Source organism: Magnolia sinica, chromosome 5 (assembly GCF_029962835.1).
Source record: "Magnolia sinica isolate HGM2019 chromosome 5, MsV1, whole genome shotgun sequence".
Classification (NCBI taxonomy): domain Eukaryota; kingdom Viridiplantae; phylum Streptophyta; class Magnoliopsida; order Magnoliales; family Magnoliaceae; genus Magnolia; species Magnolia sinica.
The window spans coordinates 71,279,879-71,294,672 of record NC_080577.1 but is presented as its reverse complement, the minus strand read 5'-3'; the positions used below and the strand labels follow the sequence as shown (position 1 = coordinate 71,294,672).

Sequence of the window (14,794 nt, the reverse complement as noted above, 5' to 3'; positions counted from 1 at the left end):
TACACATAGGAGAATTCCTCCTCCTCATCCATGAAGTCCATATCAACTATATAGGCTCCGACATCACCTGTATCTACAACAGAGTCTGGTTGGTGTTTTAAAACACCATCCCAGAGTGGGAGTGAGTGATCAAATCAGTGGTACTATAAGGCAAAGGTTAACATGTTATCAATTCAGTCAAGCAGTAATGATAAAGCAATACAACAATCATGTCCTAATTACTCTTGTTAATGAAGGAATGATATGCGTAAGATGCATGCCCTTGCCTGCACTCCCTCAACGACATCATCTCACGATTGAAAATGATAAACTCCCTAAACGTGTGCTTCCTCATCAAAGCACATGCAATGCGGTGCATGATCATGTTAGCCAAGTAATTTATTAGGCTTTTTCATACAACAGATTCAGAAAGCTAAGGTACCTCCATTTATATCAAATACCCAAGCAATGATCCATCTAGGGTCATCAATCCTAGTTAATCACATATGATAGGCAAGTTATAGGGCATCACCCTTGATGAAAACAGTGGTTAGGTAAATTCATGAGTTTACACTCGAGGTCACTTCGGAGAGGCTCGTCACCTTAGCGTAGGCCTAGGTTATACTCGAGGTCACTATGGGAAGGCTCGTTACTTTATCGTAGGCCGACAGCTCGAATGCAGTGTCCCATACCACTGTATTCGACTCACGAGTTTGGGTTGCTCACTGGTCACTGTGGGGAGGCTCGTCACCCCATCATACGCCGATAGCTCGACCACGGTGTCCCATACTACCATACTCGGCTCATGAGTCATAGTGGATCTTGGTACCATGGTTGAAATAGGCTTGCATTGGTAAGTGGTACCTTAGATTTAAGCAGTAGCGTCTATACATGGTAAACACACAATAGGCCAATCGAGTTAGTTTACAAGTGCGATTAGTACGAGCGTACGTTGAATTAATCGACATAAAGTGCATAAAACCCTCCTCGTGGCCTAACCATTGTCGACAATCATCGTACGACTCGGATTTCTCGAACGTATCTAACGTGGCGAAACTAGTTCGGCTACTCAATCAGGAGCTATTACCGATTGCTTGGACTAAATGGTAGTCCCAAACATACTCAAACGTAATAGGGAATCATATATGTTACTCATAACAGCATTTAACACACAATGTAAACATGAATCTCATTTGAGCATTTTATTAAACACATTAGACAAATTATTATACGTATACATTTCATCCATGAATCAATTAACAACGAATTACATTATAAAATGGAAACTATAAATATGGATATGGTAGTTGAGAATCCCATCTCAACACCCTTGTTAAAAGCGATTTACCAAGCAATTACTGATTTAGACATTTTATCAAACACTTAGACTATATAATAATATATACACAAACTAAATTAGCTATAGCATATATTATGACAAATCCTTTCACAAAGGAGTTGTTATACACACAACACACATGTATTCTAGATTAATAGTCATGGCAAGCATAAATCATAATTTCACTTCCATTCAAACATTTCAACAACCACATGGAATGCACTTTATATTCACATAGTTCACACACATGTATAATCTACTGAATACATCGTAACTAAGATCATATGGAAACAATCAAGTCAGACATAAACCATTGCTGACATTGAAAACCTTGAAAACCATAACCTAAATGTTTATAGTCCACACCTTTCGTTGGTATGCTCGTTACGAACTCAGTTCGTACACTACGCTTCCGTCTACAGTATAATGGCTACCTAAATCATGAAACAGGTTAGCTATTTCATCGATTCCTCTATCTGGATTCCTAAAACAAAATTAGGGTTAGGATTTCTTACCCAAAATGAAGTTGAAACGAGTTGAGTAGCTAGACGTGAAGGCGATTCGATGCGTAGAGTAGCAGAACAAAAGTACTGCAGCTAACTCCAAGGATCTCCCTTCGATCTCCACCCTCTTCTCTCTCCTAGGGTTAGAGAAAATTCGTATGGGATAGGAATGGGGTGGTTTAAGGGCCTTATATAGGCTCAAAAGTGATGTCAATGGCCCTAGGGCCATGGTATACGTAGGTTATAAGGCATCTGTTTCGGGCAATCAGGACTCATCTGGAGGCCCATTCCTAACCTACATCATGGAGTAAGTTCCCTGACCATGGATCTAAGCTAGGTCAAGGTTTTGGTCTGATCGGATTTATAGATCAAACGTAGAGGACCTGTTTCTGTTTGACAGTCATCGTTACTTGATCAGGGCCACAAGTATACTAACATGTGCAGGGAAATTTTCCTGATCCACCGATATAGTTTGGTCAGAAACTGACGGTCTGAAATCTTAAATTTTGCCCGTAATCAAACGGTCCAATTAACTTAAGTTTTGATTCATTTCCTAAAGATATTCACGTTTCTCACACACTTTACTCAGGGCTCTAGTTGTGGATTTTTGGATATTATTTGGGCTCGATTCCCACCATGGTTGTCAAGCCTAGTAAGGTGGTCATAGCCTTATAGTTTCACGGTAATCGGACTTTCAACGTGTGGTCCAAGTCTGGTATGGGGTTTCAATGCGCTCTCGAGAGCAACTGGGTTTAGAGATTGCTCCTAGGTTTTTAGGTAATGTTGAATTAACAATCTTAATGGTTTTGATTCTTGCAATTTGTTTAGATAGTGGGTCAAGATAATTCATCGAATAATTTAGTTGAATACTTAATTAATTTTCGTCTAATTTCTAAAGAATTCGGTCCTTAAGCATTTCTGCCTGAGGTGGTGCTCAGGTCTTCGTACGGATTTTTTCGAGACATTACACAAAGTCATATTGTATCTTTCCTCCTGAATAAAGGATGTTGTCCCTCCCCATTGATTTTAGATAAATATTTATCCCGTATGACTCTGTGAGAATAGGTCTGATAAATCAGTCAAAGGTAAATTCTTTTGCTCTGACATTCGAGTTCGGATAAGGAGTACAGGGTCTGATTTTCCTAGATAAGGTTTCTCCTTTCGTATCATCCTTTCCTTTGTTCTAGATCATGTTGTGCTGAAATCATAAGTTAAAACAATAAGTATAAATAAAATAATAACTAATCTGAAAAGATACTTGTTTCCTTTGACATAATGAGGTTACAATCACGTATTTTCCAATCAAGCACATACAGTCCTATAATGAGTTCCTTTTTAAAGAAACAACCCTTTTTTTTATTCTGCATAATTGTAATTTAGTAGGTTGTTTTAGAACACAATGATATCCTTGTAAGAGTTGATATGCAGTATGGAGTGATTTAACTATTCAACAATTGCAATCAACATCATAACCCCCAGATAGTGTGTAATGGGACAAGGTTAATTGGACCAAGATTTTGTTGCCATTTTTGCACACACAATCTTTTGTAAAAATTTTACAGTAAGAAGGATTAGGGTTTATGCCTAGTTTCGATTGATTCTTTAAAGTTGTGTTTCTTCATGGATCGACTTTTCTCTAGACAGGGATAACTCCATTATGTAAAATGAAGTGGAATGACTTATCAAGAGAAGATTGACTTAAGGCAAATGATCATAGTTTTTAAGATGTTAAGTACTATGAGATACCTCAGATTTTGCTGATTTAAGTTGCACAACCCTTCGACCGAACTTTGGTAGAAACATGAGATAGTAGAACTGAGCAATAAAGGATTTAAATAACTTGACGCGTGTTGATTTTGGTAGTATCAAAGGTAAGTTCGGTGTTACTGAAGTGTTCCTGAAACTCAAATGATCTTTTAAGGATTGATTTTTCTACTATGCACACCTCTAAAATAGGATTCCATTATATGATAGAGAGTGAAAATCTATCATGAAATTACCAAAAAGTTGAGAGGCAAAGAATCTTAAGATTTATCATAAAACCATATATATGGAGTTGTTTAACATGAAACCATTTTTATCAAACTTTATGAAGAAATTATTAGTCAGGAATTTTTGTGAATTGATTCAAAAATATTATACTCTTTAAAGTTCCATAATTAATTTTAATCAACTGTGATTCATTCCTTGACCAATCAATATATATTTTTTATTTTTCTCTTTTCCCTTATATATATATATATATATATATCTCACTTATACTTGATCCATTAAAAATATATCAAAAGATGGGTCAAGATAACTTGACAATTTACATGGACCAAATGTTATAAGGGCCCGAGTCATTTCCAGGGCACTTGTGTCTGTTTTACGTTACCCATTTGATAACCACTTTCTTTGATCCAGAGGAGCATTTCTTTGAGTGACTTCCAGGTGATTTAGATGTGATTTTGTGATTCATCTTGGAAGTAACATCAGATTTCTTGACCATAGGACATTCCCATTGTAGTGTCCTATCTCTCCATAGTGATGGCAATCAACTAGATCTTTCTAAATAGTTGAATTTGTCATCAGTGATGAGGTGGAGGAGGATTCCGATTCATATCCTAGTCCCGTCATATTTTTGGATTTTCTTCCCATGCCTAGAAATTTCTCAAAATTTTCATTGCTTTGAGTAAACTTTCGGGTTAGTTCTGTTGTCTAATCAGAATATTTTACTTCCATTTTTATTTTCTTGTTTTTTTCTTTTCAATTTTTTAACTTTTAATTCTAGAAGTTCAATTTTCTTAATCATATTGTCAAAAGTTATGCTTCTAACTCTAATTCCTCTCCCCTTTGTAATTTCCTCAAGATCAAGTTCATCTTCCTCATCCAAAATTTTGGGAACAGCTGTAGTGGTGGAGGCCATGAGAATCTTCATTGACTTTGTGTCTCCATCACTACCTGACTCATATAAATCTAAATTTGAGTCGTCAGTGTCATGCCAAGTGGATGCCATAGCTTTTCCTTTGGACTTATTTGTAGGACATCCAGTAGATATGTGTCCAAATTTTTGGCAGTTATAGCATTGGAGATCTTTGGACTTTCTAAAAGATTTGCTTATCTGGCATTTATTATCCAATTGTTTCCCATTAAAGGACTTGTTGTGGTTCTTGTTAAAGAATCTTTCGAACCTTTTGGTTAGAAGAGTCACTTCCTCATCATCTTCTTCATTTTTAGTTTCTTCATCCTCCACTATAGTTTTGGAGGTTTTAAGGACATTGTGTTTTGATTTAGTGGGAGGTTTGAAATGTAGCTCAAAGGTTTGTAATGATCCCACTAGTTCTTCAATTTTCATCTCATCAATGTTCAGACATTCCTCTATTATGGTAACTTTAGAATTAAATCTTTCCGGTAGGGATCTTAAGATTTTCCTACAAATTTTGGGTACCGGAACTATTTCACCTAGTCCTCCCATGGAATTGCATATGATATTTAATTTTGTAAAAAAAATTCCATGAGGGTTTCATGTTCTTCCATTTTTATTCCTTCGAATTGGGAGGTTAGCAGTTGCAGCCTTGATCTTTTTACTGTGTTTATTCCTTCATAGGTGGTTTCCAATAAATCTCATGCTTCTTTCAAAGTTCCACACATACTGATTTGATTGAACACTTCTTGTGAAACTCCACAATAAATAGCGTTCATGGCTTTAGCTTCATGTAATTTCATTTCTTTATCATATGTAGTTTATTTCTCTTTTGGTTTTGGTTTGGATACAGTTGTATTGTTGTCTAATACCACTTGTTCAGTTGGAGGTACAAATCTATTGTCAACAACTTTCTAAACTTTAGTATCTAAAGCTTATAGAAAATATGACATTCTGGACTTCCAATAAGAGTAATCTGAGCTATCAAAGAGAGGAGGCTGAGAGACAGCTAGTCCTTCTTTACTCATTGCTCCAACTTTTGTTTAGGATCTCCCTCTAGGATGTTAAGCCCTGAAGATGAACCCGCTTTGATATCAATTGAAATTGCAGTTTGCACCGAACTAGTAAAAGTATGGAACTATTCTTATAGTCCTAGAGGGGGGTGAATAGGACTTTTTAAGTGATTGTACCAAATAAAATCTTCCATTGCCTAACCTAAATGATTTACAAATAAACTTAGCAAGGCAATGTAACTCTAATGGCTTCCAAGCCAATTAGAGGGTCCAATCACATAGGCAGCTTACGATATTTTAATAAAGTAACTAGCCTATAACATAGTGAGCTTGTGTGTGGGAAGTGCTTAAGCATATATAAGAATTTAAACATTCAAGCATATATAAGCATGATTAAACAGATGAGCAAATGACAATCCCAAACACAAGCATGTATAGTGGTTCGGTTACGTGCCTACTCCACTCCCGGCATCCACACTCAATCCCAGAGTGCACTGAATTTCACTATCAATGGTTTTAAACAAGTTCACTAATAACCTTTATAGTCCTACAGTAAAGACATAATTTATGCTTTAAACAAGAGTAAAGGTTCTACACCAAGAACCCACGTTTAGGCCCACAAGCCAAGGTCCTACACACGACACCTACTATTTAGGCCCACCGGCTAAGGTTCCACACAAGGTACCTATAGTTTAGGCCCACCGGCCAAGGTCCCACATAAGGTACCAACATTTAGGCCCACTGGCCAAGGTCCCACACTAGGAACCTAATCGAGTTTGTTGATAGTAAACTCTTAGTCTCAATCCCACATGACGAAGGAGACTAAACTTTTGAACTCTTAAAATGACACTTACTTGTCGGATTGAGTTCTCTCTTTTAGCTTGTCTCAGGTTACTAGATCTTCCTGCTCTCAAGCTTAAATCAGCTTCTCGGTGCTCCCCTGTTCACAACCCCAAGCGTAGGGTCACGATGTAGTAATAGTCTCGGTGAGACCGAGGTCGAATCCACAGGGACTAATCTTGTGAGTATTCTGAAAGCAACTAGAAGTAGAACTAGAAAAAGATGTGAATCTAAATTTGAAATAACAAGAAATAATTATGAGAGATTTAATTAAAAACATAAGAATTCAAAAACTAGGGTTTCCAAGGATCCACTTGTAGCAATCAAGGTGATACTATGCTTGATTCAAGGACATAACTAGAATCAGAGTCCTATCTTATCCAGTTGGAACATATAGCTACAAAACCAAATCTGAATTTCCTTTGACCTAATTCTCAATGGATGAGAGTTATGAGGATTGGAAGTGATTTCATTACTTAGCTATGCCCTAGAGATAATGGCAAACAACAAGATATACTAATTCCACAAACATATGAGAATTATGAAGATTAGAAGGGGTTCCATCATCCAACCATGCCCAAGAGACGATGGTGAACAACATGATTTCCTAATTTCATAATCTCAAAGCATGAAAAGAAGATACTTAAAGCTTTGGCAGATCTATTGTAATTTGAGTCATAACAAACCATTAAAAACTAGAAGTATTCCTTAAAAATCAAACTAGAATAAAAATAGGTTCAACATAAACATGAATCAAAGCAATAGAAACATCCCATCATACTACAAGCTTCACCCCTTAGCCCAAACTAAGATGTTTAATCAACCACAGAAATGATTGAACTAAAGTTTCTTAAGTAAAACATAAAAACAACTAAGGAAGAAAATGAAAAACTCTTGGCGACGGCTTCTCCACCCTTTTGCTCCACTCCTCAAACCCTAGAAGATACTTTGAAGCACAGGAAGTCCTATTTATAGTTGTAGAACTCCAACTTTCGCACCTAGTTGGAAAACTCTAAAAACAACCTCAAATTTACGCAGTTTGATTAAATAAACTTCACTCTGCGCAGTTTTTCAAATAGACTTCACTCTTCACAATTTCCCAAAAAGACCCAGAGTTTCAAAATATGCTTTTTGAGGACAATTTCATAAATATGTTTGTTTTCAGGACAATTTCTAGATTCCTTTTCTTCACTTAAAATCTTCGATTCTCTTCCTTCATCACTTGGTTTCCTTAGATCTTTGGTATGTGCATTCTTCAATCTTGGCCTCCTAAGATCCATCCTTGGCTTTGGTAATTCTTGAGTGTTAAATTCATGTTTTTAGCACCTTTTCCCATTCGAGCACTTAAATTGACCTTGCAACAAATATGAGTAAAATAGGACATTAAGCAATATCATGTTTGTAAAACCAAGATATAATCAGGGGATAATATGTAATATTTAAGCCTCAACACAATCTCCAACCAGCATTTTGCTAGTCCCGAGCAAAGTATGCGAAAAATATTTTGAAACCATTGTATAATTTTCATAAGCTCAAGAGGTTTCAAAATCAATCCAGGTAATAGAGTTTCAGAGTACATCAACATTAAGTCTTATACTTTCCTAAAATCTAGCACTTAGTAACTTTTATTATAAAGTTCAAAGCATTAATCCATCAATTAGAACAATTCCAAACATTGAGTTCCATAGGTGCATAATGAAGTCTAGACTTATCATAATCAAAGGTTCAATTCTTCATGATAACATTGATAATCCAAAGAGCATTCAAGACAACCAAAACCTAAACCGAAACTTGCCTTACAGTTCATCTTTTAATTGCCTCTTTTGTTCCTCCAGCCTTTGATTTTTTCATCGATGGCTTTCACGCTATGTCAACCTTTTTAAAGATCTTTAATAAGTGGCCTTTTCAAAGACAACTATTTTTTTAGCTGAGTATTATATATATATATATATATATATATATATATATATATATATATATATATATATATATATATATATATAGCATGATGGACAAATTTCCAGGTTGGTTCCTTCCATGCTAAATAATCACCAAGTTAATAATTCAATGTTGACTGAAGCTTTAATGTGAAAGCTAGATGTGGCATATGACATCATGACTCGAACAATGTTTAAAACCCCTAATCATGGATTAATGATTCGAACTTACTTTGAAATCTCCAAGTAACTGAATCCAAGAGACAAATCATCAACATTAAGCATCTTAAACTTCATTTTTTTTTCAATTTTTCGTAAATTTTGCTCAATGACTAAGAAAATAATTGACTAGTTTACCTAATCTCCCATCCTCAACCTAAAATCTACATTGTCCTCAATGTAAAAGAAATAAGCATGTAATACAAGATAGGCAATGAAAAGAAATAGGGAAGTAACAAGAAGATAATACCTGAAGAAGGAAATCTCAGTATGAAGATGGGTTAGCACAAAAGACTCAAACAAATGATGAGCAAACTATCCTAAAATGGTGGAAAGTAAACTATCCTAAAATAACAGAAAGTAGTAAACCTAATTACACCTCCGTCAGACTAGGAGGTTAATCTTGGTAAACAAGATCATTCAGAGGTATGGACATGTCCTTTGAATCAAAAATTTCAACAAATGGCTTTAAACGATGTCTATTCACTTTGAAATCATTGTCATTGTCTGGATTTCGAATCTCGACCGCCCCATGAGGATAGACATTAGTAATAGTGAAAGGGCAAGTCCAACGAGATCAGAGTTTACCCGGAAAGAGATGTAACCGAGAATTGTACAAAAGGACTTTCTGACTAGGTGTGACTGATTTCTAAAGAATGTGTTGGTAATGAAACACTTTCATCCTGTCCTTGTAAATTCTCAAGTTCTCGTACGCATCATTTTAGATCTCTTCAAGTTCATTCAATTGAAGTTTGCGCAGTGAGCCAGCGTTGTCCAAATTGAAATTTAAATTTTTAATAGCCTAGTAGGCCCTATGTTCCAACTCCACAAACAAGTGACAAGCCTTCCCGTAGACAAGTCTAAAGGGAGACATTTCAATAGGGGTCTTAAATACAATACGGTAAGCCCATAAGGCATCGGTCAATCGGATTGACCAATCCTTACGATCAGGGTCAACCATCTTTTTCAAAATGTGTTTAATCTCCCTGTTGGAAATCTCAGCTTACCCACTTGTCTGTGGGTGGTATGGAGTGTTCACCTTATGAGAAATGTCATATTTCTTCATTAAGTTCGCAAATGGCCTATTACAAAAATGTAAGCCCCCATCACTAATGATGGCTCGAGGAGTTCCAAACTAGGAATGGATGTTTTCTTTTAAGAATTTAATGACCATTTGATGGTTATTGTTCCGGCATGAAATCGCTTCGACCCATTTAGTGACATAGTCTACTGCTAGCAAAATGTATAAATTCCTAAAGGATTGGGGGAATGGTCCCATGAAATTGATGCCCCAATAGTCAAATGATTCAATGATCATAAAGGGATTTAAAGACATCATATTTTAACATTACAATGCTCCCAATTTCTAATAACGCTCATAAGCTTTACAGAACTCTTGAGTATCCTTGAACATAGTGGCTCAGTAAAAAACGCACTACAGAATTTTGGTCGTGGTCTTTTTAGCAGAAAAGTGACCACCACAAGCCTAATAATGACAGAAGGAGATGACACTTTGGTGTTCATTGTCTGGCACACATCTCCTCAGAATTTGGTTTGGGCAATATTTGAAAAAATACCGATCATCCCAGAAAAACTTGCATACATTGCTGAAAATTTCCTTCTTATCTCTCACAGTTCAATGTGTCGGCGTGAAACTTATGGTAAGATAATTAGCAATATCAACAAACCAAGGTGAGTGGGAGACTTTAAATAACTGTTTGTTAGGGAACATGTCATTTATATGTGCCGTCTTAAGGGAATCAGGGAGATCAAGGTGGGAAATATGGTCAGCCACTACATTCTCTTCTCCCTTTTTATCTTTTATTTGCAAATCAAATTCCTAAAGTAGAAGGATCCATTTTATCAAGCGGGGCTTAGCATTATTCTTAGAAAGAAGATATTTGAGCATCACATGATCAGTGTAGATGATGATCTTGGATCCGATTAAGTAGGACCTAAATTTGTCCAAAGAAAATACTACTGCTAAGAGTTCCTTCTCCATAGTGGAGTAACTCACTTAGGCAGGATTTAAGGTTTTACTTGTGTAGTGTATAACATAGGGCTTATTATCTTTTCTTCGGCTTAACATCGCCCCAAGAGCATAGTTGGATACATCACACATAAGTTCAAAAGGAATGCTCCAATCAGGTGGCTGCATGATAAGTGCGGTGGGTAACATGCCCTTAAGCTTAGAAAAAGCTTCATGACATTGCTCAGTCCACTCGTATGGTACATCCTTTTGAAGTAGATAGTATAAAAGATGAGAGAGGTGACTAAAGTCCTTTATGAATCTTCTGTAAAATCTAACATGTCCTAAGAAGGATCGCATGTCTCGTATGGTCTTGGGTGGAGGTAAGTTAGAGATAAGGTCAATCTTAACTTTATCTACCTTAATTTCTTTGGATGAGATGATATGTCCTAGGATAATTTCCTTACGAACCATAAAGTGACACTTCTCCCAATTCAGTACCAAGTTCTTTTCTTCACATCACTTCAACATAATTTTCAAATTCTTCAGGCAATCACTGAAGGATGGACCAAAGATAGAGAAGTCATCTATGAAGACCTCTGAATATGGCCCCACTATGTTAGAAAAAATACTCATTATGCATCGCTGAAAAGTGGCGAGGGCATTACATAATCTGAATGACATCCTTCGGTAAGTAAAGGTGCCGAAGGGACATATGAATGTGTTATTTTCCTATTCTTCAGGGGTTATCTCTATTAGGTTGTAGCCCGAATACTCGTCAAGAAAACAGTAATAGGAATGACCGGCTAGCCTTTCCAAGATTTGATCAATGAAGGGCAACAGAAAGTGGTCCTTCCTCGTGATGGCATTCAATTTCCTGTAGTCAATGGACATTCTCCAACCAGTAGTGACTCTAGTTGGCATGACTTCATTATTGACATTGGTTATGATGGTGATTCTGGACTTCTTAGGAACCACCTGAGTTGGACTTACCCATTGACTATCGGATATAGGGTATATGATAGACACATCTAATAGCTTAAGAACCTCGGCCTTAATTGCTTCATTCATGTTTAGATTTAATCTATGTTGTAGTTGCCGGGAGGTCTTTACATTATCCTCTAGATAAATGCGGTGAGTACAAATTAAAGGGTCGATTCCCTTGAGGTCCGCAATAAACCATCCAAGGGCTCCTTTGTGCTCAATGAGAGTAGAGATAAGCATACTGTCCTGTTCTTGCTCAAGGTGGAAAGAAATCACCACTGGGTATATCTCATCTTGACCTAAATAGATATATTTCAAATTAGAGGGCAAAGGTTTTAAGTCAATCTTCGGTGCCTTAAGGTTAGATTGTAGAGGCACTATATCAGTTTGGGGCAATTCTTCAAATTGTAGTCTCCACCGGTTAACTTCAAGTACCGGCACGGTATCAAGTATGACACCCGTCTCCCTAATCATATCATCATCTACATCATGAGAGTGGGCTAAGCACGTTTTTAGAGGGTCGGAGGATAAGGTCAGAAGTGTTCTCTCTTTTACAAAAGAATCAATCAAGTTAATATCATGGGCATCATCATCTTCCTCTGCTTATTTGCTCATATTAAAAAAGATATTGAGCTCCAATGTCATATTCCTAAAAGATAAATTCATGACTCCATTCCTACAATTGATGATCGCATTTGATGTAGCAAGGAATGGGCGACCAAGGATGACGAGAATTTGAGTGCTTATGTCCATGATGGTTTGAGAATCCAGGATGATAAATCTATCGGGTAGTAGAATTTGTCAACTTGGACCAACACATCTTCAATTATCCCTCTCGACACATGAACTGAGTGATCGACAAGTTGTAATGTGGTCCGGGTGGGTTTTAATTCACCTAGACCTAGTTATTCATAGACCAAGTAAGGGATCAGATTTACGCTCGCTCCAAAATCAAGAAGTGCGTGCTCAATCCAGTAATTCCCAATTACACAAGCAATGGTTAGGCTACTGGGATCTTTATATTTCTGTGGCATATCTTGCTTCAGGATGGCACTCACTTTTTCTGTTAAAAAGATTTTCTTTTGAATATTTTACCGTCTTTTGGTTGTACACAAATCTTTCAAAAATTTGGCATATGAAGGTATTTATTTAATGACATCCAGTAGAGGAATATTGACCTTCACTTGTTTCAGCACCTCTAGATTGTCTTAAGAGTTAGAGAGAGGTTTTGATGCAATCAACCATTGGGGGAATGGTGTAATCGGCTTACCTTGAAGTTCCGGTTCTAATTCTTGTTGAGTAGTGTTAGGTTTATTAGTTTCATCTATTTTTAAGTCCTTAGACTTTTCAGCCCTTACCGGGATAGATTTATCAATTGTTTTCCCACTCCTAAGGGTGGTGATAGACTTTGCTTCCTTCATTTGATTTGAATAGCTTGGATCACTTATTTTGTATTACGATTTAGGATTCGGGAAAGGTCGAGCAGGAAGCTTCCCCTTCTCTATAATCGCAACATGTGAATCTATCTTTTACATAAAATTTGTAAGTTCTCGTAATGCTTGGGTAAGCTCTTGACTTTGTGTGGAATTTTGAACCGGTTCCTATTGAGGTTTCCCTTGATTTGGAATTTGATTAGGGAATCATTGAGGAGTAGCAGTTTGTCCATTCCTCTAACTAAAATTTGGATGATTTCTCCAACTAAGATTGTATGTATTGGAAACGGGTCCATTGAAAGGCCTTTGGCAATTAGTCATGACATTAGATTGCTTATTTAGTACCTCTTGAAAAGCAGGTATTGTTGGGCAATTTTTAGTTATGTGAATGTTGCAAGCACAAATACCGCAAACAGTTTCTTTAGCCTTATCCTTCTTTAGTTCCATGGCCTCGAATTTCCTTATGAGATTAGCCACTGTAGCATTGATATCATCATCCTCTTTCAAAAGGTATATTCCGCTACTCTCCTTTGATTGAGTGGGCCTAAAGGTGTTGCTTGATTTTGGGGAGACGTCCCGTGATTGTGCCTTTTCAGTAAGTTTGTCCAAATAATCCCACACATCATCGACGTTTTTGTTCATGAATTCTCCATTGCACATTGTCTCAACCAATTGGCATATGGAAGATGTTAGTCCATAATAGAAAAAGTGTGTAATGCGCCACGTTTCAAAACTGTGTTGTGGGCATGAACTGATAAGATCCTTAAACCGCTCCCAACACTGGAAGAATGTTTCATCTTCCTTTTGGGCGAAGTTCATGATCGACTTTCTAAGGGTGTTTGTTTTATGGTGTGGGAAAAATTTCTTTGTGAACTCCCTTGGCATGTCGTTCCATCTACTAATAGACCAAGGACATACCGAATGCAACCACATCTCAGCTTTCTCTTTCAAAGAAAAGGGAAAGAGTTTCAGCTTGATCGTGTCATCAGACACATTAGGAAAATATAAAGCAGTTATGATCTCATCAAACTCTTTCAAGTGTAAATATGGATTTTTAAATTCAAGTCCATGGAATTTTGGAAGGAGCTGGATCACCCCTGGCTTGATATCCATATGTCCCGTATTTTCTGGAGAAACCTTGCATAAGGGCGTGCTCACCCCCGCCGGTTGTAAATAATCTCGTAAAGTATGAGGCGAGGGTACTTGATGTACCTCATTCTTGTCTTGGATTTCCTTAACCCTAGGTTGAGGATTTAGAGGTTGATTGGCAGTCATAACTTCACTTGACTCTGTGGATTTCAAGTGGTGTCTAATCCTGTGATGTTTAGATAATCCCTCAACCAATCCTCCTTCACTCAAGAGACGTCGAGTGTTATCATGGACCCACTTGGGCATGAAACACTCTCAGCCGTCAATTTCAGAATCTACCCTAAATCTAAAAAGAAAAAGGGAAATAGAAATCTAGAAATAGAAAGAGAGAGAATTATAAAGAATTTAACAAATTAGAAGTTTCTATATTGGGATCTTACAAAAGAAAAAAGAAAGTGAATTAGTTTTTTAAAAAGAACTAAGAAAGCAACCTAGTTTCTAAAAAAGAAAAAGGAAAGTTTCTAAAAATAGAAAGTAAGTTAATTTCTAAAAACAGAAAAAGTAAAGGAAATTAGTTTCTAAAA

At 36.7% G+C, this 14,794-nt stretch overlaps 1 non-coding gene across 1 annotated transcript; it reads left to right on the top strand.

The window, feature by feature from the left end:
* Window positions 1-13,851: 13,851 nt before the first annotated feature.
* On the top strand, window positions 13,852-13,958 carry LOC131247550 (small nucleolar RNA R71). The gene has a single exon (XR_009171831.1). It is a non-coding gene; the product is annotated as a small nucleolar RNA R71 (small nucleolar RNA).
* Window positions 13,959-14,794: the final 836 nt, after the last annotated feature.